Here is a 27,913-nt window from a genome sequence, read left to right on the forward strand (position 1 = left end):
TGCAAACAAGAGATTCTGCAGATGCTGGAAATCCAGAGCAACACAAAATGCTGGAGGAATTCAGCAAGTCACATAACATCTGCGGAATGCACTAAACAGTCGAAGATTCAAACTGAGACCCTTTTAGGGTCTCGGACTGAAACATCAATTTATTCCACTCTATAGAGGCTGCTGAACCTACTTAGTTCCTCCCACATTTCACTTAGTTGCTGCAGAAAGATTTGTATGCAATTGAGAAACCTGTCAATGAAATAGTGAAATTATACATCAATCATGACCCAATGAAAATCAAGACTGTATGGAATAAGATGTTATTTTGCCACAATTTAAACTCTCAAGACAAATGTATTTGCATATTCTGTAGCATAATAATCCAAGGTCAGTGCAAGATATTTTATTTTGGGTACACAACTTTTCAGAATCCTATCTTTCCCATCCTCAGCATCTAGGTCTCTAATGCTCTCTAATCTTTGCAACCATCAGCGAGGAGGTAAAGGAGCCCGAAGACCCACACAATAATTCAGAAGCAACTTCTTCCCCTCCACCATCAGATTTCTGAAGGGTCCATCCCTGAAACAATTAAGACTACATTGATGTTTTGCACTATTTTCAACTCGGTGAAAGACGCTCTTTGGTCGGCCCGAAACCTGGTCTACCAGCACGCAGAGATGTCCGTGGGGGGAATGCTGCCAACTGGCACATTCTTGACTGCAGGAGAACGTGCTGAGGGACTCATTCAAACTCGGTGCAGCCACCGCAAGGGCCTGATGGGGAAGGACCACAGTCTAGGGTTCTTCCCCCATGGGAGCTGAGGGGTAGGGGGTGGGGTGTATACCCCTGAACAAGTGTATGTAAATATGGAACAACAGAGTGCCACGTGGGTTGTGAAAAGTGTGAAAATGTAAAGACCCATAATGGAAACAGTTGTAAAGGATTGAGAGTCATTGAATGGTTTATTGTATATAATTTTATTTTTGAATAAAGTATATTTTGTTTAAAAATGTTGTAATTTATAGTAACTTTATACATCTTTAGCCTACACCACTGCCAAACAACAATTTCACATCATTTAAGTCTGATAATAAATCCGATTCCCAACTTTCATGGATACAGTGGCCAATGATTTTCCTTGCACTTCCCTGGGGGATAAAAAAGACTTCACCATTGTGCTAATTTTTGTCTGCAATGGAGCTCCTGTCAACAACAAACTGAGTTAGTCATAATTCTCCCAAACAGGATGGCTACAGCCTTTAAATAACTCCTAATTAAACAAAAGTCTAATTTCTGATGATAAATTCAACCACTACTAACCAGAAAGCATGCCTCATGGGACGTGTAAGTATAATTTGCAAATATATGTCAATTCAAGAAACCGCTAAATACATTTAGAAGAGGTGTAATGTATTTTTGTTGGAGCTCTTGGAATGAACCATTCCATATAGAGTTACATATATTCATAATTGTTACTAAGATTCGGTAGTCAAACTAAGTAATCATTTGTCATCTTTGGATATTAACCAAATCAACAACCAGTAAACTTGTTTTTGATGGTGAGAGTGGAGGTCAAGAGAATACTTTTGGGAATGGTTAAGAATAATTCGTCAGAGAAACCAGAAAGACAACTTTTTTGACAAAGACATATTAAAGTGTTATGGTAACCAAATGAGGTTAGAGTACAGATACCAACTTGAGGGCTGGAAGAGCGTTACCCTGTTCTCATGCTTGGGAGTAAGGAGACATGTTCGAAGTAAATTTAATATCAAAGTACTTATATGTCATCACACATGCTACCCTGAGATTCATTTTCTTGCAGGTACTCACAGTAGATACAAAGAAATATAATAGGGTCAATGAAAAACTACAAATATTGACAACCAATGTGCAAAAGACGGCAAACTACAAATTAAAATAATAAGAAGTAAATAAATAAATAATGCTGAGAACACAAGTTGCAGAGTATAAATGAGTTGTGGAATCAGTTCAGTGAAGAGTTGAGTGAAATTATCCATGCTGGTTCAAGAGCCTGATGGTTAACTGTTCCTGAACCTAGAGATGTGGGACCCAAGGCTCCTGTACCTCCTTTCCAAAGGCAACATTGAGAAGCAAGCATGTCCTGGATGGTGGGGGTCCCTGATGACGGATGCTGCCTTCTTGGGGCAGTGCTCCTTGTAGATGTGCTCGATGGTGGGAAGGGCTTTGTCCATGATAGACTGGGCTGTATCCACCACCACTTTTTGTAATTGCTACTAGCTGAACTCAACACCTTCTATACCCACTTTGAAAGGGAGAATTCAGCTACAGCTGTGAAAATCCCTGCTGCACTCGGTGACCCTGTGATCTCAGTCTCAGGGGCTGATGTTAGGCTGTCTTCAAAGAGGGTGAACCCTCGCAAAGCTGGAGGTCCCAGAGTACCTGGTAAACGAAAGGGCTGATTGTGGACTCCAGGAAGGGCAAGTCGAAGGAACACATACCAATCCTCAGAGGGATCAGAAGTGGAGAGAGTGAGCAAATTCAAGTTCTTGGGTGTCAAGATCTCGGAGGACCTAATCTGGTTCCAACCTATTGATGTAGCTATAAAGGCGGCAAACAATGACTATACATCACTTAGAGTTCGAAGAGATTTGGTACAATAGACATTTGGTGCAGAAGTAGACCGTTTGGCCCTTCAAGCCTGCACTGCCATTTTGAGATCATGACCTGGTTCCTGCCTTGTCCCCATATCCCTTGATTCCCCTATCCATAAGATACCTATCTAGCTCCTTCTTGAAAGCATCCAGAGATTTGGCCTCCACTGCCTTCCAAGGCAGTGCATTCCAGACCCCCTCAATTCTCTGGGAGAAGAAGTTTTTCCTTAACTCTGTCCTAAATGACCTACCCCTTATTCTCAAACCATGCCCTCTGGTACTGGACTCTCCCAGCATCTGGAACATATTTCCTGCCTCTATCTTGTCCAATCCCTTAATAATCTTATATGTTGCAATCAGATCCCCTCTCAATCTCCTTAATTCCAGCGTGTACAAGCCCAGTCTCTCTAACCTCTCTGTGCAAGACAGTCCTGACATCCCAGTAATTAACCTTGTGAATCAACAAAAACACCTTAAAACTTCTATAGATGCACTGTGGAGAGCATTCTGACTGGCTGATATGGGGTGCTGCTACTGCACAGGACCAAAAGAAGCTGCTTGGGTATTAGTCTACAAAGTACCCAGGACACCTTTAGGGAGCGGTGTCTCAGAAAGGCAGCGTCCATTATTAAGGACCCCCCAGCACCCAGGGCATGTCCTTTTCTCACTGTTACCATCAGGTACGAGGTACAGAAGCCTGAAGCCACGCACTCAACGATTCAAGAACAGCTTCTTCCCCTCTGCCGTCCGATTCCTAAATGAACATTGAACCCATTTTTTTTTAACCTACCTCACTTTTTTTAAAAAAATATTTCTTTTTGCACAATTTTAATCTATTCTATACAGATGTACTGCAATTGATTTACTTTTTCCACTATTCACTACTACAGTGGAACATACACTCAGCCTTCCTTGTTCCAGCCTACAATTTTCTGTCCTGTAGGACACTGAGCCTAACAAGAACATTTGACTCACTTACCTCAGAGTATAATGTTAGAATGCAAGGACAGACTACTCTACCACTTGAGATTGGTAAAATAAAATGGAAGACATGCAAATATCAGGCAGTGACCATGCTCAATTTGCATCACTGTACAGACTTAGAAGTGAAGGCATTTTAAAAAAAATTATCAGTAGAGGCCAGGGACTGGGAAATCCAACTCTCACTGAACTACCTCTATGGGAGTCACTGGCATCTTAAGTACTTGTGTGGGGATGAGAGCAGGGTAGAGAGAAAGACACAGATAGAGACATAGAAGGGTGATTTTTTTTTTAAACTTACCAGTAGCTGTTACTCAAAGATTTTGAAAAAAAAATCCATTCTATGACATTAATAAAGGGATACCAAGAAAGCAACAATTTTTTTTAAAAAAAGTGTTAAAAGATGCTAGTCACGTCATCAATAGATAAGAGCTTTCACATTTGATCATCTCTTTAAATAGTGACTTAACATCACAGTCAGTAGAGGCCAGGACTGGGAAATCCAACTCTCACTGAACTATATCTATGGGAGTCACTGGCATCTTAAGTAATTTGTGTGGGGATGAGAGCAGGGTAGAGAGATAGACAGAGACAGGGACATAGAGGAAAGGGTGATTTTTTTTTACTTAGCAGTAGCTGTTACACAAAGATTTTTTTAAAAATCCATTCTATGACATTGATAAAAGGATGCCAAGAAAGCAACAATTTTTTTTAAAGTGTTAAAAGGTGCTAGTCATATCTTGAATAGATAAGAGCTTTCACTTTTGATCATCTCTTTAAATGGTGACTAACAACAGTGTACTTATCAGATTCATTTATAAATAGAATTTGCTAACTCTATCAACGAGCCAATTGAGTTGTTAATTTAATCAACAAGCAATCATGCAATTGTAATTCAACCAATTGTCCAAGAACTCAGTTACTAATCAACCAAAATTTTTAACCAAGTGAAGAACAATCACCACATTAGTTTCTGGAGAGAATTTGTGGAAGTTAGTAATAAAGCATTGAAAGTTTTTATTCAGGTGATGGAGTACTTTTAACATTCTAGTCTTCAGTAAACAGAAAAACCTGTTGGAGTTGTTGCAAATGAAAGTTATAAAAATGATTTCAGAACAGAAAGGTTAAAAAGCCTTTGATAAGGTGCTATGTCAAAGGTTATTCCCAGAGATAAGAGTCATGTTACTGACTCCAATATATTAATGTCACTGGAGTGACAGAGAAGAAAGACAAGTGTGAACAAGTCACTTCCAAGCTGGGAAGCTGTAACTAGTGTGATTCTAGAGAGAAGGGTACAATGTCTTGGTTGTTTCAGTCACTTCATCCAAATCATTAATATAAGCCATATATTGCTTCCAAGTATATTATTGATGCAAAGATATGCAGAAAAAGTATTTTCTGCCTTGTAAGGGGATAAAGACAAGTATAATAAATGGACAAGAAGATGGCAGATGGAGCACAGGAAAGTTATCTATGCTATTAGAGAAACAGAATATTAGGACCAAAGAGCACAGGTCCACTGTACAATGGTGTCCCTTTGTAACAGAGATGAGGAAGAATTTCATTAGCCAGAGGGTGGTGAATCTGTGGAATTGATTGCCACAGGTGGTTGTGGAGGTCAAGTCATTGGGTACATTTAAAGAAGAAGTTGACAGGTTCTTGCTTGAACAACACACACAAAAAGTTGGAGGAGCACAGCAGGTCAGGAAGCATCTATGGAAAGGAACAAACCTTTCCATTTTGGGCCAAGACCCTTCATTGGGACTGGAAAAGAAGGGGGAAGATATCTGAGTATATATAGGTGGGGGAAGGGGAAGGAGGATTAGCTAGAAGGTAACTGGTGAAGCCAGTTGGGTGAGAAAGGTAAAGAACTGGAGAAAGACGAATCTGATAGGAGAGAAGAGTGGAGCTTGGGAGAAAGGGAAGAAGGAGAGGCAACAAAGGGAGGAGATAGGCAGGTGAGTAGAAAAGGTAAGAAGCCATGTTGGGGAACGGAAGGGGGCGGGGATAAGAAAAAATTTCCAGAAAGAGAAATAGATGTTCATGCCATCAGGTCAGAGGCTACCCAGACGGAATATGAGATGTGGCTCCTCCACCCTGAGAGTGGCCTCATCATGGTAGAAGAGGAGGCCATGGACTGACACATTGGAACGGAAATGGGAATTGGAATTAAAATGTTTGGCCACCGGGAAATTTCACTTTTGATGGATGAAGCAGTCCCCCAATTTATGTTGGGTCTCACCAATGTCGAGGAGACCACATCGGGAGCACCAGAAACAATAGATAACTCCAACAGACTCACAGGTGAAGTGTCGCCTCACCTGGAGGGACTGTTTGGGCCCTGAATGGATTTGAGGGAGGAGGTGTAGCTCTTCTATCGCTTGTAGGGATATGTGCTGGGGTGGGGGGAAATTAGTGAAGAGAGGACGAACGGGCAAAAAAATCACGGAGGGTGCAATTCCTGTGGAAAGTAGAGAGTGGCGGGGGGGGGGGGGGGTAAAGATGGTGGTAGGATCCCTTTGAATATGGTGGAAGTTGTGGAGAATGATATGTTGGATGTGGAGGCTCATGGGGTGCTAGGTAAGGACATGAGGAACTCTATCCCTGTTAAGACAGTGGGAAAGTGGGGTGAGTGCAGATGGCTTGGAAATGAAGATGTGGGTGAAGGCAGCATCAATGGTGGAGGAAAGGACTCTGTTTAAAGCTGAGACAGAGAGAACACTGAAGAACAAGAAATGCTGTGATAGCTGGAGTTGGTGAAAACGTTTAGCCCCAGTCTTGTACCGGTCATCCTTCGGTTGCAAACAGCTGACCTACAGACACCCTGTGCATATCATTGAACATCTCGGAGACCAGCAGTGTTGCCGGAATCGTCTACAGGGTGGGAATAGGGTATTTCCACGTGCCTTCTCTTCCTCCAACCCCCATCACACACAGCCAAGCTGTGACATCGGGGGCTGGGAGTATCAACCAGGCTCACTCCCTCACTCTCTGAGTCAGTGAGACCAGCTGTCAGCTGCTCTTCCTATGACAGCTCAGTCACCTCAGCTCTTCCTGTGATTCTCTTCCACACAGTTTCTGTTCACTTCTGACTTGCAAACAATTTGGGTTCAGAGCAGTTCTCAGAAATTGAAGTTTGTCATAACTTGTGTAGAGATCAGTTTCAAGGAGTCATAGGGCCTACTCCTGTTCCTATATTTTCAGTTTACCCCTTGATAAGCACCTGAGTTTTCTAAAAGCAAAATACATATGGCATGTGAGATACTGACAACTCTCTGACCTTTAAAATGGCCATGGTCAAGGCTAGGAGCAGACGTTATGGGAAAGTATTTAATTGGGGGAGGACTAATCACAATGTTATTAGGCAGGATCTCATAGGGCATGAACTGGGAACAGATATTCTCAGGGAAATGCACAGTGGGAATGTGGAGGTTGTCCAGGGAGCACTTGCAAGGGATTCTGCATAGGTTTGTCCCATTGAGACACGGAAAGGGTGGTAGGGTGAAAGAGCCATGGTTAGCGAAAGAGGTGGAACATCTAGTCAAGAGGAAGAGGAAGTGTATTTAAGATTTAGGAAGCAAAAATTAGACAGGGCTCTTGAGAGTTATTAGCTAGCCAGGAAAGATCTTAAGAAGGGACTTAGGAAAGCTGGAAGACAACACAAGAAGGCCTGGGGACGTAGGGTTAAGGAAAACTCCATGGCATCCTACACATAGGTGAAGGACAGAAAGATGGCGAGTGTGAGGGTATGACAGCTAGCAATAAAAGAGGAAACGTGATTGGAGTTGGAGGAGGTATAGGAACTCCTTAATAAATACTTTGCTTCAGTATTTATCAATGAGAGGGACCCTGACGAATGTGAGTTCAGTGTAGAAAAAGGCTAACATGTCAGGGCATGTCAAGGTTCAGAAAGAGGTAGTGTTGGATATTTTGTGAAACATTAGGATAGGAAAGTCCCTAGTGCTGAATGGGATATACCCCAGGTTACTGCAGGAAGTGAGGAAAGAGATTGTTGCTCTATCCACAATGCTTTTTATGTCCTCACTGGCTACAGGAGTAGTACCAGAGGATCGGAGGATGGCAAGTGTTGTTTCATTGTTCAAGAAAAAGATGCAATAAATCTAAGTTCATTTGCTTTATAATAATTCTTAACGTTTGGTAATGGTAACCCTCCTAGGTCAAATTTCCATGTCAATTTTTCCATCTTTTTTTGATGAAGATAAACCGGCATGGATTAGAATAGAATTAGATAAAATAGGAGAAAATACACCAGAAGATTTTATATATAAATGGGAATCTAAATGGATACGGGAAAAGAAAGAATCCCTTAGATTAAAATATTTGATTGATCTATGGAATAAGACAAATGTTGATGATGAGATAAAGAAATCTTTATTAGCAAAGAGACCTTTAATTCAGAATAGACTTATTCCTTTTACAATGGATAACCAACTCTTATATAGCTGGTTTCAAAAAGGGATTAGATATATAGGAGACTGTTTTGAAGGAGGTATATTAATGTCATTTGATCAATTAAAGAATAAATATAAAATATCAAATAACACTCTTTTCTGTTATTTCCAATTAAGGGCTTATTTAAGAGATAAACTGGGTCAAACAATGTTAATGCCGAAACCTAATGAAATAGAAACTTTAATTCAAAAAGGAAAAATTAAAAATTTACTTCTTATATGTATAATTTGATTCAAAAACAGAAAATTAAACAAGGAATTCATAAGTCAAGACAAAAATGGGAAACTGATTTGAATATTAAAATTGATGAAACAAGTTGGTCAAGATTATGTCTTGACAGTATGACAAGTACAAGAAATGTCCGACTTAGGTTAGTACAATACAATTTTTTTACATCAATTATATAATACACCACAAAAAAAAATAGATTAAACCCAAATTTATCTGATCAATGTTTTTAACGTAATCAAGAAATTGGTACTTTTTTACACTCTACTTGGTCTTGTTTTAAAATTCTACCTTTTTGGATAAATTTAAGAGTTTTATTGGAACAAATCATTGGAACACAACTTCCACATAACCCAATATTATTTTTACCATGTGATATTGAAGGGATAAAACCGAAACCTAAATTGAACAAATATCAGAAAGAATTCATAAGAATTGCATTGGCAGTAGCCAAAAAGGCTATTGCAGTTACTTGGAAATCAGATTCATACTTAACTATGGATTGTTGGAATAATGAAATTTTTAGCTGCATTCCACTTGAAAAAATTACTTATAATTTAAATAAATATGATATATTTCTGAAAATTTGGTGCCCTTATTTACAAAAGATAAGATTAAATATATAGGTGCTCCGAAGATAAAGTTATTGGTCATCTGGGGAAAGAAATAAATACATATATTAAAGCTATTATGAACTCCATGGAGCATGTGGGGGATCTTCCGATATCCAGGCAGTCTTTCTTTTTTCTTCTTTTTTTTTCTTTCTTTTTTTTTAGATAGGGATATGTTAGGGGGGAGGGTTTAAGGGGAGGGGTAAGGCTGATATTATTCTATTCTACTCTATGTATCCTTTTTGAAAATTCAATTTAAAAAAAGGGAGTAAAGATAATCCTGGGATTTATAGACCAATGAGTCTTGCATCAGTGGTGGGTAAACTAATGGAGAGAATTCTCAGGAACAGAATTCACAAGCATTTGGGGAAAAACCTGGTCTCAATAGGGATGGTCAATGTGACTTTGTGAGGGGTAGTTTATTCCTCATGATTGAAATGACAAAACAATTGATGAAAGTAGAACAGTAAATGTGGTGTATATTGATTTTAGCAAGGCATTTGGTAAGGTTCCCCATGAAGGTTGTGAAGCATGAAATCCATTGAAACTTGGCTGCATGGTTTTGGAATTGGCTTGCCCACAGAAGGCAGAGGGTGGTAGTAGGTGGAGCGTATTTTGCCTGGAGGGTGGTGATGAATGGTATTCCACAGGGATCTGTTCTGGGACTTGTGCTGTTTATGATTTTTATAACTGTCTTGGCAGAGGAAGTGGAAGGGTGCAGATGGTGGTGTTGTGGATAATGTAGAAGGTTATTGAAGGTTACAATGAACACTGAGCTGAGCTGAGAAGCAGCAGATGGAGTTCAACTCAGAAAAGTGTGAAGTGATGTACTTTAAAAGTTTGAAATTTAAGGTTAATGGTGGGATTCCTATCAGTGTGGAGGAACAGAGGGATCTTGGAATCCAAGTCCATAGATCCTTCAAAGTTGCTGCACAAGTTGATAGGGAGTTACCAGGATGCTGCCTGGTTGAGAGAAAATGTCTTATGAGGAAAGGCCAGTAATCGGCCTGCCACTAGAATCTCACTGTGCTAATGGTCTGTCATTCTCTTGGACATGGGGCAGCACAGTAGCTTAGTGGTTAGCACAGTGCTTTACAGTATCAGCGACATGGGTTCAAATCCTGCCGCTGTCTGTAAGGAGTTTGTACATTCTCCCTATGACCGCGTGGGTTTCCTCCAGGTGCTCTGCTTTCCTCCCACAGTCCAAAGACCTACCATTTGGTAGGTTAATTGGTCATTGTAAGTTGTTCCATAATTTGGCCACAACTCGAAGGGCCAATACAGTCTTTACCGCACTATATCTCAAAAAATAAATACATTTCAATAACAATGGTAAAAAAAAAACGCTTAGTTGCTGAGTTACTTCAACTGAGAGGCCAAGCTAAAGATTTTCATTTGAGTTCATTTTAAACAACGGAGACAGTGAAGCAATATTCTAAGATTTGAAAAAATTGACAAGAAGGGAAGTGTATTCCCAGAAGAAGTGGTTAGTTTATAGGATAGAATTTTAATTGTGAATTTGAACCTAAAAGAATTGAACTGTGTATATTGGAAATCTGAAATGGAAACTGAAAACATTGGAAACATTCAGCAGATTGGGCATCCTCTGTAGAAAACAAAACTATGTTTTGTGTCTGGGAACTATCGTCAGTTCTAATGAAGGATCTATTAATAGTTTCCCTTTCCAATGAAAGCAAAAGTCTGAATTCAGTTCCAAGTTAAATGAATACTTAATTTAGGTAATTTGGGATTTTCTTTTGGACTGAAACGAGATGAATGAACTTCCCTTACTTGTGTCAGTATCAGAATTAATTTTGGATTCTGTATCAATATCAGTGCATCAGCAGCACAATCCTATCCGTATTAGTAACTGTTTATGTAATTCCTATCAGTGTCTGAATGTGACCATGGTTTGTTAGACTGTGTTAAAAGCACATGCTAACAGGTCTTACAGTGTAGTATGTTTAATACCATTAGGAGGAATTATCTGAATAATATCTAATTTTCATAATATGACAATCTCCATCTCTAAATTTACCACTGTTGTCGACAGAATATCAGATCGCAGCAAGGCGGCGTACAGGAGTGAGACGGATTGGCTGCTTGATTGGTGTTGCAACAACCACCTTGCACTCAACCTCAGCAAAGCCTAAGAATTGATTGTGGGACCTCAGGAAGGGGCAGCTGGGAGAACACACACCAGTTCTCATTGAGGGGTCATCAGTTTCTGAGTCAACATCTCAGAAGATCTATCCTCAGTCCAACGCATTGGTGCAATCACAAAGAAGGTACACCAGTGGCTATATCTCATCATTAGGAGTCTGAGGATATTTGGAATGTTACCAAAAACTTTAGCCAATTTCTACAGGTGTACAGTGGAGTGTATTCTGACTGGTTGTATCAGCCCCTGGTATGGAGATCAAAGGAGGCTGCAGAGGGTTGTAGAGTCTGCCAGCTCCATCATGGCCACAAGCCTCCTCACCCTCAAATGCATCTTCAAAAGTCCGTGTGTCAAGAAGGCAGCATCCATCGTTAAGGACCCTCACCATCCAGGATATGCTGTCTTCTCATTACTACCATCAGGTGAGGAGGTACAGGAACCTCAAGACTCAACATTTTAGCATCAGCTTCTTACCCTCCCCCATCAGATTTCTGAATGGTTCATGAACACATGAACACCACCTTACCATTCCTCTTTTATGCTACTTATTTTAGTTTTTATTGTAATTCATAGTAATTGTTTTATGCAATACACATTACCCCTGTCATAAAATAACAAATTTCACAATGTATGTCAGTGATAATAATCTTGATTTTGATTCTGATATAATACTGGATCAAAAGCAACCTGTTGCTACTTCAGTAAGGACTTAGACAACCATAATTGTAACTGCTCCAAGTTTGGCTCTTAACTATTAGGGCAAGAAACTGCAAATACTGAAAATCCAAAATGAAATTGGAAAATGTCAGAGGTATACAGCAGGTTGTACAACATCGGGGGAGGAAGAAATAAAGTGAACTTTTAGAAAGTGAGGGGGAGCTTGAACTATGGAAGAATCACACAAGATCTGGTCTGCTTTTACTGTCATTGGTTATCACTGGTGGGAGAAAGTCAAAGTTCAAAATAAACTTATTATTAAATATATACAGTAATGTCACCATATACAACCCTGAGATTCATTTTCCCATGGACATACTCAATAAATCCAAGAACCGTAATAGGACCAATGAAAGACCCGTACCCAACAGAGCGGACAAACTACCAATGGGCAAAAGATAACAAACAAAAAATGATGATAATAATAATATAATAATAATAAAATAATAATAATAATAATAATAATAAACAAGAATAAATATCAAGAACAGGAGATGAAGAGTCCTTCAAAGTGAGTTGATAGCTTGTGGGAATAGTTCAGTGACTGGACAAGTGAAGTTGAGTGAAGTTATCCCCTTTGGTTCAGGAGCCTGATGGTTGAGGGGTAATAACTATTCATGAACCTAGTGGTGTGAGTCCTGAGGCTCTGTACCTTCTTCCAGGAAGAAAAGAGGCAATCTCTCCACAGAACAAAGGAAAAATCTATCAATATATTTTCCATTTCATCATGAATCAATAACAGTAATAATTGACTGTGTACATTCTACACATACCCAACCGGGTATCTAATAAATATAAGGAGATTATTCAGCTAGCTCAGAGACAACTGTTAAGATGTCCCTAATATTTATCAGACACTCTGTTTACTGTTTCTAAGACAACAATAAACCAGTATTCTATCCAGCTCATGCTGACTCAGTATCAGTAAGTGTGGTTTTTCTAGTTAGCTCTGTCTATAAAGCTACAGAAATGAGACATGGTTTAGCCCCACAAAATCTTGGCAGTTCTCCATTTTCATACATAATGTATGACACTCCTCTATTTATTTTTGATCTATTTCCTTGTAAGCAGAGCATAGAATAGAACAGTACTGTACAGACCATTCAGCCCATATTTACTAAATATCCTCCTCCTGTGTTCATGAGTTTGTCTAAAAGTCTCCTAAACTTTACCAAACTTCCTACTTTCATCACCACCTCCGGTAACCCAATGTAGGCACCTACCACTCTCTCTGTATATAAACTTGTCCCTCATGTCACCTTTAAATTCCAAACCCCAAACCTCCAACCTTGAAAGCATGTCCTCTGGTGTTTAACTTTTCTCTTGGGGAAACGATTCTACCCTCTTTATGTCTCTCATTATTTTAAAAACCCCTGGGTGGTCTCCATTGCATCACAACCTGGTGTGGAGGCTTCATTACACAGGGGTTGCACGAGGCTGCTGAGGATTGTAGACTCAGTGAGCTCACACCGCTCCCCACCATCGAGGACATCTTCAAGAGGCAGTGCCTCAAGAAAGTGACGTGCATCATTAAGGACCCTCATCATCTGCAAAATGCCCTCTTCTCATTACCACCATTGGGGAGCATGAAGACGCACACTCAATGATTCAGAATCAGCTCCACCATCAAATTCCTGAATGGCCCATGAACTTGTGAGTGTTGCCTCATTATTTTTTGCATTATTTATTTATATTTATTTTATGGCTTTGCACCATAAAACAACACATTTCACATCAAATTTTAACATGAATAGAGAAACGTTTGGGATGTTAGAGGTAATTTTTTTCCCATCAGGTTGGAGGCTACCCAGATGGAATCCCAGGTCTTCCTCCTCCACCCTGAGGGTGGCCTCATCATGGCACAAAAGGTGGCCATGGACCAGTATGATGGAACAGGAATGGGAATGAGAGTTAAAATGTTGTGTCCCCAGGAAATTCCGCTCTTGGCAGACGGAGCAGAGGTGCTCGATGAAGCAGCCATTGGGAGCACAGGATACAATAGATGACCCCAGCGGATTTACAGGTGAAGTGTTGCCTCGCCTGGAAGGGCTGCTTAGGGCCCTGAATGGAGGTGAAGGAGGAGGTGAATGGGCAGGTGTAGCACTTTGGCCGCATGCAGAGGTAATTGCCGGGAGGGAGATTTGTGGTGAGGGAAGAATGCACAAGCTATTCATGAAGGGAGCAAAGCCTGTGGAAAATGGAGGGGGGGGGTAAAATTTTAATGCAAACACGAGGAAATCTGCAGATACATGCTGGAAATTCAAGCAACACACACAAAATGCTGGTGGAAAGCAGCAGGTCAGGCAGCATCTATAGGAAGAAGCACTGTCGACGCTTCGGGCCGAGACATCGAATGTGCTTCTTCCTATAGATGCTGCCTGGCCTGCTGCGTTCCACCAGCATTTTGTGTGTGTTGGGGGTAAAATTTTGTTTGGTGGTAGGATCCCTTTGGAGATGGCAGAAGTTGTGGAGAATGATATGTTGGATGCGGAGGCTCATGGGGTGGTAGATAAGGACAAGAGGAACTCTATCCCAGTTAAGGCAATGGGAAGATGGGGTGAGCATGGATATTCAGGAAATGGAGGAGATGCAGGTGAAGGTAGCATCAATAATGAAGAAAGGGAAAGCCCATTCTTTGAAGAAGGAAGACATCTCTGATATCCTGGAAAGGAAAGCCTCATCCTGGGAATAGATGCAGCAGAGATGAAGGAACTGAGAAAAGGGAATAGCTTTTTTACAAGAGACAGGTTGGGAAGATGCATAGTCAAGTTTGTCATGGGAATTGGTAGGTTTTTAAAAGATGTCAATTGACAGTATGTATCCAAAGTTGGAGACAGAGATATTGAGAAATGGGAGGGAGGTGTCAGAAATGGACCAAGTGAATTTAAAGGCAGGGTGGAAGCTGGAAGAAAAATTGATGAGGCCTGCATGGTACACGAAGCACAATCAATGCAGTCATCAATGTAGAGGAGGAAGAGTTGGGGAGCATTACCGGGAAAGGCTTGGAACATGAGCTGTTCAATTTAGACAATGAAAAAGCAGTCATAGCTAGGGCCAATATGGGTGCCCGTGATTACCCCTTGAGTCTGGAGAAAGTGGGAAAAGCCAAAGGAGAAATTGTTGAGGCTGAGAACTAGTTCTGTTCCATTCTGTGCTTCTATTGTCAACAATACATTGACAAAGAAGTGCAGAATGAACTGAAGACAAGAATTGTTCAAATATTAGAGGAGACAGAATAAGGTCAAGAATGTTAGGCTGTCTGGTTCTGTGCCAGTCTGAGCCATTGTCTCACATTGACATCTTGGCCCATATTGTAAGGAATTGGAGTTTAGAAATAGAGAAGTTTTACTGTAGTTGTTTAGGATGTTGGTGATATCACACCTGGGCACATGCCCACAATTCTGGTCCCTTTACCCAAGAAAAGGTGTACTAGCATTGGAAGCTGTCCAAAAATGATTCACCAGGCTGATTCCTGGGATGACAGAGTTTGATCAAGATTGTTTGAAGTTTAGAAGAATGAGGGGTGCACTTCTTGAAATATTTTGATTTTAAGGATACATGACAGATATGCTGATGTCTCTGTCTATCTTTCTTGTTCTCATATTGGTGGGAAATGTCGAGAAAAGCCACATGATTTCAAGATAATGGGCCAGTCATTTAAAATTCCAAAATATAGAATTTTCTCACAGAGAGTAGTGAAATTTTGGAATTCTATACCCCAGAAAAATATGGAAGGTAGTTCATTACAGGCTTTTAAAATGTAGATAAATAAATTTTTGAAAGATCGTGTGATTGAGGGCTACTGCAAACTGGCATAAAACCATTGGGTGGAGAAGAAATAATTGTAGACACAGCTGGGCAGGCTTGAAGAGCCACAGGTCCTCCTCTCACTCTATATTGTGTGTTTTTTGTTCTTCCCACAAGTCTCATCAGTAGCTAAGCATCACCCTCTAGTGGTCAGTACCATTATTGCTTCAGGGACTTTTGGTGCTGGCAATTGCTGCGACACATTGATCTGAAGCCCAAAGTCTTCTTGAATGGCTTGCAGAGGATGTTGGAGCAGGAGGCAGGGGAGTGGGAACTGGAATGGGGTTGAGACTGAGTGGGGATGTGGAATCCAGAAGAGCAGTGGATAAAGGGAACAAGAGTAGAGATAAGGAATGGGAATGGGGATGAAGAGGAGTCAAGTCATCACTTTTATTGTCACTTCGACCATAACTGCTATGTACAGTACATAATAAAAATGAGACAATGTTTTTCAGGACCATGGTGTTACGTGACACAGTATAAAAACTAGACTGAACTACGTAAAAAAAAAAAACAGAGACAAAAAGAAAAAAAACTACACTAGACTATGGACCTACCCAGAACTGCATAAAGTGCACAAAACAGTGCAGGCATTACAATAAATAATAAACAGGACAATAGGCACAGTAGAGGGCAGTAAGTTGGTGTCAGTCCAGGCTCTGGGTATTTAGGAGTCTGATGGCTCGGGGGAAGAAACTGTTACATAGTCCGGTCGTGAGAGCCCGAATGCTTCGGTGCCTTTTCCCAGATGGCAGGAGGGAGAAGAGTTTGTATGAGGGGTGAGTGGGGTCCTTCATAATGCTGTTTGCTTTGCGGATGCAGCGTGTAGTGTAAATGTCCGTAATGGGGGGAAGAGAGACCCCGATGATCTTCTCAGCTGACCTCACCATCCGCTGCAGGGTCTTGCGATCCGAGATGGTGCAATTTCTGAATCAGGCAGTGATGCAGCTGCTCAGGATGCTCTCAATACAACCTCTGTAGAATGTGATGAGGATGGGGGGGTGGGAGATGGAGTAGGGATTTGAGGATAGAGAGGATAGTAGGGAAGCAGAGTCAGTGAGGGTATGGGGAGAGTTGAAGCATAAATTTAAATTTTAATAAGGATGTTGATGACTCTTCCAAATATCAAATCATTTCAACCACTATCAGTCAGCTAAACCAAACAGGTCATGTCTGCAGTGGCTATTTAACCGGTTCATGGGCACTCAGTTACACATCTTCCATGTTTTTGTACAACAGCCCACTAAACCTCACAGAACCTCACTAACAGTCTCTGCAACTTCTTCTCCCCACATTCCATCAACGGCTTCTAGATTCTACCATTTATCTACTCACTAGGGGAATTTACAGCCAAAGTTAACCAACCAACCCACACGTATTTGGGAGTACTTGGGAGAAATCCTTTTGCCTTAAAGTTCCCTGTGGTTGAGGGTTACTTGCTTCTACTCAAGTTCTGTAGCAGGCTGATGAGGTCAATGTAGGACAACAGCTGTTTTCTGGGGGAGGACGGTGGGTACTGAGAAATGCAATTCTTTCACTACTCTCACAGGCTTCCATGTGCTCCCAACTAAGAAACTCAAAGCTTTTTCCTCCTTTCTAATGGGCATCAAACAGACATGGGATGAAATGGTGAAGACATTACAATATCTTTTAAGCAGGCTTTGAGAGAATGCTTGAAATGTTTCTGTTGTCCACCTGGAACTCCCTTTGTGGCAAAGCTATGTACTGAGAGCCCCTTTTGGGAATCCATTATCCAGCACGTGAATGGTGTGGTGTGCAGATCAGCTGGCTAATTCGGTACAATTTAGATTCAGGTTTCAGGTCCACATTTACTTGTCACGTGTAAAGTGAAATCATACAGTGAAATGTGTCCTTTCCGTTAACAACAAACACAACCTAAGGATACACGGCGGGGGGTGGGGGGGTGGAGACACTCGCATGTGTCTCCACACATTTTGACACCAACTTAGCACGCCCACAATGTTCAGCAGAACAACACAAGCAACAAGAACAACAGTAAATCAAGCCCCTTTCCCAGCCTCCCACCGACTCACACACACAGACAGGCCTCCAATCCCAGGACAAGCCCTGCACTTGCAGGCTACCAAGCTCCAGCCCCTGGCCCAGACTTGTCAGATTTCCAGACAAGCCAACCCAGAGGCCTTGACCTTTGGGCTTACCGATTTCAGTCTTCCACCTTTGGGCTCCAACCTCTGGCACCAATGTTGCCATGCTTCCCCTGTCAGTGGATTTGGAAGGTATTGTAGAGATGGTGTTGGCGGTACCTTTCCTGTGCTCTAAAGTGTCTTGTGTAGTGACTAAGTATCTCAGAGCATGCAGGGGAAATGGGGATTCCTGCTATCCAGTCAATTGTGAGCTTTGTGGTGAATCGGAGTTTTCAATCTTCAGATGCTCTTTGCCACAGATGAAGATTCCCATGGGATGTAGCTTGGAAGGCCATCTTTGTCAGAATGGTGTTGTTGGGCAGAAGGGCTGTTTCCGTGCTATATGACTCTCTGACTCTGTAACAATATGGCTTTTGTCAGCAGTAAATTCCACTGTTGCACATATAGCGTTGCTTAATATTATTTATATTTGTTTTCTCACTTTTTCTGGACAGTGAAATGAGTAGAGGTTCAGGAAGTTTGGGAGAGGAGGTTAGAGACTGCAAGAACAGGAGCAGTGGGCAGAGTCGGGTAAGCAATAGATTAGGTTAGGAGTTATGTAAAAATTATTATTCATTCCTTAAGGTTGTTATAGCCGGGGGTGGTAATGGGGACAAGCTCCCACGATCTATTAAATGCTGCCAATGGTGTGCGTCTCAAACAGCCTCCAACAACCAAGTCCATCTCCTGGCCTTCACGTGTGGCTTAGCTACTAAGCCCAGCAGAGCCGTTTCTACTGACAGGAGAAGGGGCAAAGTTGGGTTACTGGAGCCTTAAAACCAGTCGCTTTGGGCAGATGGGGCTCATCAGCCGTGGTTGGAAGCTCATCTAGAAGGAAAACTCTGATCTCAAACCTCCACTGCCTTGCGGCTACACCCATTCAGGAAGAAGGCTTCAGGAGTAATCCCAGAGGAATAATCTGGAGTCCCTAAGGCAGTTCTATGTTGAGTTCAATGCTGACTGGTAGCCCTTGCAATGCTGCTGCTGCTGGAGCCAGACTGTATCAGTCTCTGCCATTCCTTTGGATTTATCAGCTGTGTAGAGAGGAAGAGTCTGCCACAAGCTTGTTCTCTATATTGTACTGCCCTGGCTTGCATATCACATGGACAGCTAATTTGCAATAATGCATGGTTGACCCCACCCAACGGAGGGCCTCATTAATAACATCTGAAAATACAGAAAAATCTTCATGTAAATTTGTACAGAGCTACAATGGAAAATAATGGACCTTTCCCATATAGCTACATCTCTCAACTGCATTGAATATCTGAAAAATTCAAGATGGGAAGGTATGTGCTGCTCAAGGAGTTGTATCAGCTTGTGCTCAATTAAGAGCAGTCAAAGTGAACACTGAGCTGTATCAAAGGTGTAATCTTAAATTAAATTCAGATAATCTGAGGAGGGACAGTAATTATTAAAGAATAAAACTTAATTGGATCCCAGCACTTGGTTGGCTGTTGACCCATATAAAACCAACCTGAACACCGTGGTCAGACTTAGACAGTAACTAAGTCCTGGGTATCTGTTATCTTTGTTGTTCTTGTATATATTATTTTAACTCTGAGGCAGTGTATATTTGATGAATCATTAATGTCCTCCTTTAGAGCTGCAGAAAAATTAGGAAATCTAAGCTTGAGGCCTTCTTCTTGGAGTTTCTGTTCCTCTGTAATAATTTACTTCTTGTTTTTTCTCGACCTGACATCAGTGATCAGTGTTCTAGTCATAATACACAGAAACAGGCCCTTTAGCTCACTGACTATGCTGCTCATCAGGCACCATGCATTCTCCCTTTCTTCCAGTCAACTCTTGCTGATTTTATCACTCAGCCACGACCATATGAGTTGCCCATGAGCGCTCAGGTTTCCTCCCACATTCCAAGGACGTATGAGTTAGTAGATTAATTGGTCACATGGGTGTTAATGGGCGGCGTGGGCTCATTGGGTTGAAGGGCCTATAACCACATTCTATCGCTAAATAACTACAATCTACGTACAAAGGACAATTTACAGCGACCATTTAACAGTAACCAAACAGGACAGCTTTGGGACGTGGGAAGGAACCTGTTCACTAGAGGATACATGCACAGTCAAAGATAGAGCACAGACACAGCATTAGAAATTAGCCTAGAACTAGAGGCCCTGGAGCTATGTATTGAGAGTCACCCTGTTCTCTGGGGCTCCTTCATCGCAGTGAGTGTACGCCATCACAAAGGAGAGCTTCACCCTTGCTGCACAGCAGCTGAAGGAATGAAGAGAAATATGCCACTTGTGGCTGATTGTGTATTTCCCAGTCCAAGGTTGCTTTGTGTGCCTGAGTTATTTATTTATTTAGAGATACAGCACCCTAACAGGTCCTTCTGGTCCAATGATCCAGCACCGCCCAACCACACCATTGCCCAATTAACCTGGGAGGAAACCCACGGGGAGAATGTACAAACTCCTTACAGACAGCGGTGGGAGTTGAACCCAGGTCACTGGCACTGCAATAACATAACGCTAACTGCTACGCCACATAGCACCCACAATCAGCATTAATACATGTAATCCCTGAAATACAAAGGAGGTGGCAGGGCATTGGCAATATCCATTCCAAGATCGGCTTTGTGGATCATTATGGTTAAGGGTGCATGTTAGTCACTCTTTCCCCAGAGTTGGACAGTTTTTTCTCCAAATGCAAAGTCCAAGTCTGATGCCAAAGATTCCATTGATTTATCTTATGATCACATTTGGATAGTGTGCTCAACTTCTTGTTTTGTTTTACTCAGTTTCTAAATATTTTACATCAGTCCACTTTGCCTCTCTATTGTTACACTGAAAATAGAAGTTAATTTCACAAAAGCAAGTACAGGTTGAGTACCTCTCACCCAAGAATCCAAAATCCCAAGATCTCCAAATTCTGAAAATGTTTTCAGTGCTGACATGACATCACAAATGGAAAATCCCACAAAGCACTGGGAAGGTTCGCAGGCATTGCGCAGGTCTTGGCACACCATAGGTGGTCTGAGAAGTAATCTTACGTATGTAATGGACAGGGGTTAATGGAAAAACGAAACGTCACCACATAAAGTGAAAAATGAAGATCTTGATCGTGTATCTAAAGAGTGGATTCATCAACATCAGAGTAAACATATGCTGCTTAACAGTGTGCTGATCATGAAACAAGCAAAGATCTATCACGATGAACTGAAAATTGAAGGTAATTGTGAATATTCAGCAGGCTGGTTGCAGAAATTTAAGAAAAGGCACAATATTGATTTTTTTTTATTTTAAAGATAAAGCTTCTGCTGATCACAAAGCAACAGAGAAATTCATTGATGAGTTTGCCAAGATCATCGCTGATGAAAATCTAACACCAGGAGAAGCCAACAATGTTGATTGTTCTTATAGCTTACATAAAACTTTTAAAAAAGTAAAATACAAATACCATGTAATGTAACCTTGTAATCAAAACACAGCAAAATGGCCCACAGATATAGGCCATTGCTTGTTGCTGTTGAACAGCTGATTCAGGTATTCTCCCAATGCTGCTGTTGCTACCCTGCACACATTATATTTTCATTACAATAATGGTATGTAATAATTTTTACTGTTAAGTACATATGTGTGAATAAGTGTAAGACAGAGACTATTCAAAGTTCACAGTTCAAAGTACAGTATGTATACTATAAAGAAACAAAGAAACGCAATAGAACCCATTAAAAAGAGAGGACCATCAAACACCCAATGTGTACAAAAAAAACAAATCGTGGAAATAACATTCAGAACTGAAGTTCACAGAAGTGGGTCCACAGTGACAAAGCCAGTCACAGTCGATCCAGGAGCCCGTTAGTTGCAGGCCACAGCCTCGGTTCAGCACAGAGCTGAGTAAACATCACTGAGCAGTGAGCTGAACACCAGACCCGTCCCTCTCATCCAGCCTCGATCTGGCCTGGCTCTTAAGTCAGCTGAACATTGGCTTGTTCCTTGCTCTTGGGCCAGGGCCCCACCACCTCGACTCTGCCTTGCCTTGTTTCTACCACTACAAATTGCCTCCAAGTCCACTCCAGCAGCCAAACGTTGGCTCGTTTACCTTGCTCTCAGGCCTGGGCCTGGGCCCAGACACACCACACCGCAACCGTCCTGCACCTTTGAGACTTCGGCTCACACCGCAAAAATACCAGGTCATACAAGCAGTTCAAAATCTCAACTCTGAGAGGGAAGTTACAGGCAATTGTTTGCAGTGATTGTATCCGAGAAAAAGTGTGAGTAATAAAGTAGCTGAATCACAAACAAGAAAACCTGCAGGTGCTGGAAATCAAAGTAATGTACACAAAATGCTGGAGGAGCTCAGTTGCCAAGATCCAACAGCATTTTGTGTGTATTACTAATAAAGTAGTTAATAGTTTTGTTTGCTACCAGCAAGTCATTGCTGTGTTTCACCAGTGCCATCTTAAACCACAATGTACCAGCTTACCAGTAGCACCTACAGTAAAGTCAGAGTCAGAAATGATGGTGATCCCGAACTATCTTCTCATATATTCCAAAATCTGAAATCCAAAACACTTCTGGCTGCAAGTATTTTGGATAAGGTGTACTCAGCCAGCAGGAGGACACAAACTAAATCACACTTTTCATGCAGTGACCACCGGTCATGGAAAGTCTCATAGAACTGTGTGCTTGCTCTCCAGAGAGAAAACTGGCAGATAGTCAGTGGCCCATTTCATGGGTCTACGAATAGCCACGGTGGCAATTGTCAGGATCAATCCAGCAAGTCACACCATTGACTAGCCTGCCCAACTCTGCACTAGGTGCTTAAAGATCAGTAAAGCAGAATTTCCTGTACAGAATGCTTGCAAACTCTTCAGCTCCCAGTGAGGAGGAGAAATGGAAAAATAATGAGAGAAGAAAGAAATGGTGGGAAGATAGGTGTTGGGGCAGGGGGAGAAAGGAGGAAAGAGAAAAGCAATGTGAGATGGCTCTAGGGCAGAAAGGGAAAATAGGAGAGCTGAGGTATGAATATGGGTGGTGGGGTGGAGATACATCTCTACAAAGGAGATGTAAGGCGCTCCTTTCCTCTACCAGCCTGCAGCTCACCATTAGAAAAGGTGCAGCACCTGCTCAGTACACCTTCCCATTCAGGGTCACATGAAGCCATGGGAGCAGGTGGTGGATGGTCATATGAGCAGTTGGTACACATCACAAGTCCTAGTTATGCAATCACTGATGCCAGGCAGACAATTTCTGAAGAGTGTTGATAATGGCTGGGGTCATCCATCTTGTAAAGACACTGCCCAGAAGAAGACAATGGCAATCCACTTCTGTAGATAAAATTTGCCAGGAACAACCATGATCATGGAAAGACCATGATCGCCCACGTCATATGACATGGCAGGTAATAATGAGTGTGAATGAAAAAGGAGGGAAAAATTGAGATTAGTGAAGTCTGATGTTTGTCCCAAGCTCATTTGCACAACTCACCTGATCTCCCAGTTTATTTTGGGTACTGTTATGCTAGACTTGTCAGGAATCAGGACAAACCAGTTTCAGTGGCAGTTGAGATTCTTGAGAGCTCCAAATCTCACAGCAAGCTCTGCATTGGCTGCACGCTCACAGGGAAGCAATGGGTAAGGACCCTGTATTCCGTTCTGGTATATTGTGTTCATTCCTCATGTTTAAACTGGTTTAATTTTTATTTTCCTTGTAGTACTGGGTGATGCACCATCAATAACTCACACTGAGACGTAAGGCGAGATATCGGCTTTTATTGACTGGAAGAAGGAACCAGGAGTGAGTGTCCATCATACTATGTCCTGGAGACTGAGGCCGAGCGTCAGGCCTCAGATCGCCTTTATACAGGGGCCTGTGGGAGGAGCCACAGGAGCAGTCAGCAGGGGGCGTGTCCAGACAGGCACATAGTTCACCACACTGGGAGATAATGTAACTGTAAAATATGTATGAATTGCATGAGAGATTTTGTAAGATGAGATTGTCACTACTCTGTAAATATATTCACTCTTTATATTAAACTTCTGATTAAAATGTCAGAAGCAGTTTTCATCTGATATGTCAATGTCACTCCGATTATTAATGGTGTACAGGTGAGAAATGACCCAAAGGGTTAAAAGTCTCACTGAGACCAATTACAGACATCTGTACATCAGGCCTGTATGATACAGCACGCACCAGATAGAAGGTACAATCCTCCCTGTCTGGTCCATGTCTCGATGTTAGATTTTGTATGTGCACAGTAGGGATATGAATCCTGGCTACATTCATCTCAGTGGCCACCCTGAAAACAACCTCCCTTAATAAGGGTTGTTAAGGAATCAGGGAGCAGTGTAGCTAATGCTAGATTGGAGGAATCACTCAGTCACTTTTGTGTACAGCAAACGGACACCAAGAGCAGGGTATAACAATCAGAGTATAACTGCAGTTTGCTTACAAGGTAAGTATGGTCAGGGAATTGTGCAGAGCTCTCCTTATGATGCCTGTAATAGTTCTATGGGATCACAAACTGCCATCTCCCACCACTGAGCACATTTACAAGGAGCACTGTTACAGGAAATCAGAACCCATCATCAGGAACCCCCACCATCCCGACCACGCTCTCTTCTCGCTGCTGCCGTCAGGAAGGAGGTACAGGAGCCTCAGGGCCCACACCACCAGGTTCAGGAACAGTTATTACCCCTCAACCATCAGGCTCCTGAATCAAAGAGGATAACTTCATTCAACTTCACTCATCCCATCACTGAATTGTTCCCACAACCAATTGACTCACTCTCAAGGACTCTTCCAACTCATTTATTTATTTATTTTTTATTACCTCTTTTTTTTGTATTTCCACAATTTGTTGTCTTTTGCACATTAGGTGTTTGTCTTTGCTGTGTGTGGTTTCTTATTGATTCTATTGTTTTTCCTTGTACTTACTGTGAATGTCCACAAGAAAATGAATCTTAGGTGACATATCTGTACTTTGATCATACGTTTACATTGAACTTTGAACTTTTGATAGGACACATGTGAATGATGGGAGTGCAGGAAACATGGCATCCTCCATAACTTCTGCTCAGAATTCTTAGGGTTTGACTTGTGTCGTCTAGCTTAAGGGCAAGACCGCCAACCATTAAAATTCAAGATGGTGCTGAGCTGTGGTCTCCATCAAGGTTGTGGCTCAGAATTAGTTAGTTGTTAGGTTTTGTTTTTAGGTTCATAGGGATGGTTTTAGGGACAGAGATGGGAGTGAGGTCAGGTTAGGGTTTAGGGACAAGGATGGGGGAGAACTAGAAGACAAGCCAGAGGTTAAGTCTTAGTCTAAGCCCCCATTCCACATTTGAAGGCAGGCAGTGTGTGCGCAGTATGATGTTGGCAAGGATGTTTAGGATCTCGCCATTGATGAGACGGGAGTTTGAGGCCTGGGGTTCGGGCCCTCATTTAGAGGCTTCATTCATCATCACCTGCAAGTCCTGGGTGATACTGAATATTAAAGCCCAAAGGTCAATCGAATGTATAGATTGAAGGCTGGAGGACAATCAGAGATCCAGATTGAAGCCCAAAGGTCAAACGGAAGTCCAGAATTTGAGGCCTGATGGCTAGAGACCCAAGTCAGAGTTTACTGGGGAAGTTGGGGCCCAGTGTCTGATAATCCACAAGTCTGTTGGTAGCTGGAGGCAGAAGATGGCTTGTCCTGGTGTAAGAGGATGGTGCGAGATGAGGGGTGAGGTACAAGGCTTGCTTCACTGTTCATGCTTTGTTCCTTGCTCTGTTCTGTTGTTCTGCCGAGCATTGTGGGCATGCTATGTTGGTGCCAGAATGTGTAGCAACAATTGCAGGCTGTCGCCAGCAAATCCTTGGAGGTGTTGGCCCTTTGACCTTGGCAGGCTCCCATCAAAACCCACACTAGTCTCCTCCTTATTTTGCAGATCTGAAACTCGCTACTGTCATTCCTTCACATGACATCTTCCTCCATGTCCATAGGCAGATCTCATCTACGAATCATACAGAGACAGGAAACTGTAAGTAGAGATATGCCAACGTTCCATTCACTGTCAGATAAATCTGAGTCTTAAATATTTAAGCAATACATAAGATAGAAAGAAAGCAAGAAGTTCCATTTAAATAATATCTTTCACAATTTTAATGATCAAAGATACTTTATCTCTGTAAAGTACCTTTCTGATTTGTTACCATTATTATAACTAGTTAGTACCAAGCCTTCATTGAATAACCATAAAATGATCAAATGTTCTAATTCTTCTAATGACATTGACTGAATGGTGGGTGTGGGAGGCAGTGTCTGTGGTGAAGGGGTGTGGATGAGGGCAGAATGATGCAGGGAGACTTCAGTAGGATACAGCCGGCTTTGTAAATGGCCAAGCGCAAAGAAAACAGGATGCAATGTGGAATATACACTCGGTGGCCACTTTATTAGGTACACCTGCTCAATAATGCAAATATCTAATTTGCCAGTCATGTGGCAGCAACTCAATGCATAAAAGCATGCAGATATAGTGAAGAAGTTCAGTTGATCCTCAGACCAAACATCAGAATGGTGAAGAAATATTATCTAAGTGACTTTGTTGCTGCCAGATGGGGTGGGTCTGAGTATCTCAGAAACTTCTGATCTCCTGGGATTTTCATGCAGAATAGTCTCTAGAGTTTACAGAAAATGTGCAAAAAACAAAAAAAGAAAAATCTGGTAATTACAGTCAACATTTCGGGCTGAGACCCTTAAGCAGGACTGGAGGAAAAAAGATGAGTAGGTTTAAAAGGTGAGGGGAAGGGAGGGAGAAACACGAGATGATAGGTGAAACCTGAAAAGGGGGGCAATGAAGTAAAGAGCTGGGAAGTATATTATTGAAAGGGATACATGGCCGGAGAAGGGGGAATCTAATAGGAGAGGGCAGAAAGCCATGAAAGTTAAGGGGGAAGGAGCACCAGAGGGAGATGATGGGCAGGCCTCTCCTTCACCATTCCCCATGCCCTTTTCCCTCTTTTCTTCTTGCTTGCCCATCTTTTCCATAGATGCTGCCTGGCTTGCATTTTGTGTGTGTTGCTTGGATTTCCAGCATCTGCAGATTTTCTTGTTTGAAAATCAGTGGGTGGTTTCTCTGTAGGCAAAAGCATCTTGTTAATAAGAGAGGTCAGAGGAGAATGGCTAGACTCGTTCATACTGAAGGAAGGTGACAGTAACTCAAATAATCACGTGTTACAACAGTGGTGTGCACAAGAACATCTCTGAATGCATAAAACATTGAACCTTGAAGTGGCTGAGCTACAGTAGAAGACCATGAACATACACTCTGTGTCCACCTTATTGGATACAACCAAGTGTATGATCCATTTTGATAGAGAAAAAATAAACAGCAGAGTAACTAACTATTAAGAGGAGTTCATGTTCAAAGAGAACCGGGAGCTTTTGTACATGAACCACAAAGTTAATGAACAAGCAGTTAGGAAGGCAAATGTTGGCCTTCTTTGCAAGAGGAGTTGAATTCAAAAGGAAAGGTGTCTTCCTGCAATTGAATAGAGTTCTTGTGAGGTAACACATGGAATTTGGGCAGATTGGGCTTGTCATCTGTGGTTGGCAGCACATCTAGCAGAAGGAAAACTCTGATGTCAAACTTGCACTGCCTTGTGGCTATACCCTCTCATGGGAAAGGCTTTGGGAGTAAACCCCAAGAAGAGAATCAAGAGCTGGAGTCTCAGTTGAGTTCAATGTTGTCTGGCATCCTCTGCAACGTTGCTGGTGCCAAATTGTATTGGTCTCTGCTGTTCCTTTGAATTCATGAGCTGTGTGGGAGGGGGAGCCTGTTAGGTGGACAACAGCTTTACTCTCCAGATTGTACTACCCTAGCTTGCGTATCATCTACATAGACAGCTAGGATGCAAAATCCATGGTCGACCCCGACCAATAGAGGCCTCACATGCAGCATTCCCATTCCCATTCCGACATGTCTGTCCATGGCCTCCTCTACTGGCATGACCAGGCCAAACACAGGACGGAGGAGCACCGTCTCGTATTTTGTCTGGGTAGCCTCCAACCTGATGTCATCAATATCAATTTCTCCAAATTCCAGTAATTTCTCTCCCCTCCATCCTTCTCTCTTTTTCCATTTCCCCATTCTGGTTACCCTCTCAACCCCTTCTCTTCTTCTCATCTGCCCATCAG

The 27,913-nt window shown here is 42.0% G+C and overlaps 1 long non-coding RNA gene across 1 annotated transcript in view; it reads left to right on the forward strand.

The window, feature by feature from the left end:
• LOC132385117 (uncharacterized) overlaps positions 1-27,913 on the forward strand; it is a 44,552-nt gene that overhangs the window by 4,334 nt on the left and 12,305 nt on the right. Inside the window, exons 2-3 of the long non-coding RNA XR_009509082.1 lie at positions 10,971-11,500; positions 25,665-25,757. This is a non-coding gene — a long non-coding RNA (uncharacterized LOC132385117). The remainder of the gene's footprint in view (positions 1-10,970; positions 11,501-25,664; positions 25,758-27,913) is intronic.

This window comes from Hypanus sabinus, chromosome X2, assembly GCF_030144855.1.
Source record: "Hypanus sabinus isolate sHypSab1 chromosome X2, sHypSab1.hap1, whole genome shotgun sequence".
In the NCBI taxonomy this organism is placed as follows: domain Eukaryota; kingdom Metazoa; phylum Chordata; class Chondrichthyes; order Myliobatiformes; family Dasyatidae; genus Hypanus; species Hypanus sabinus.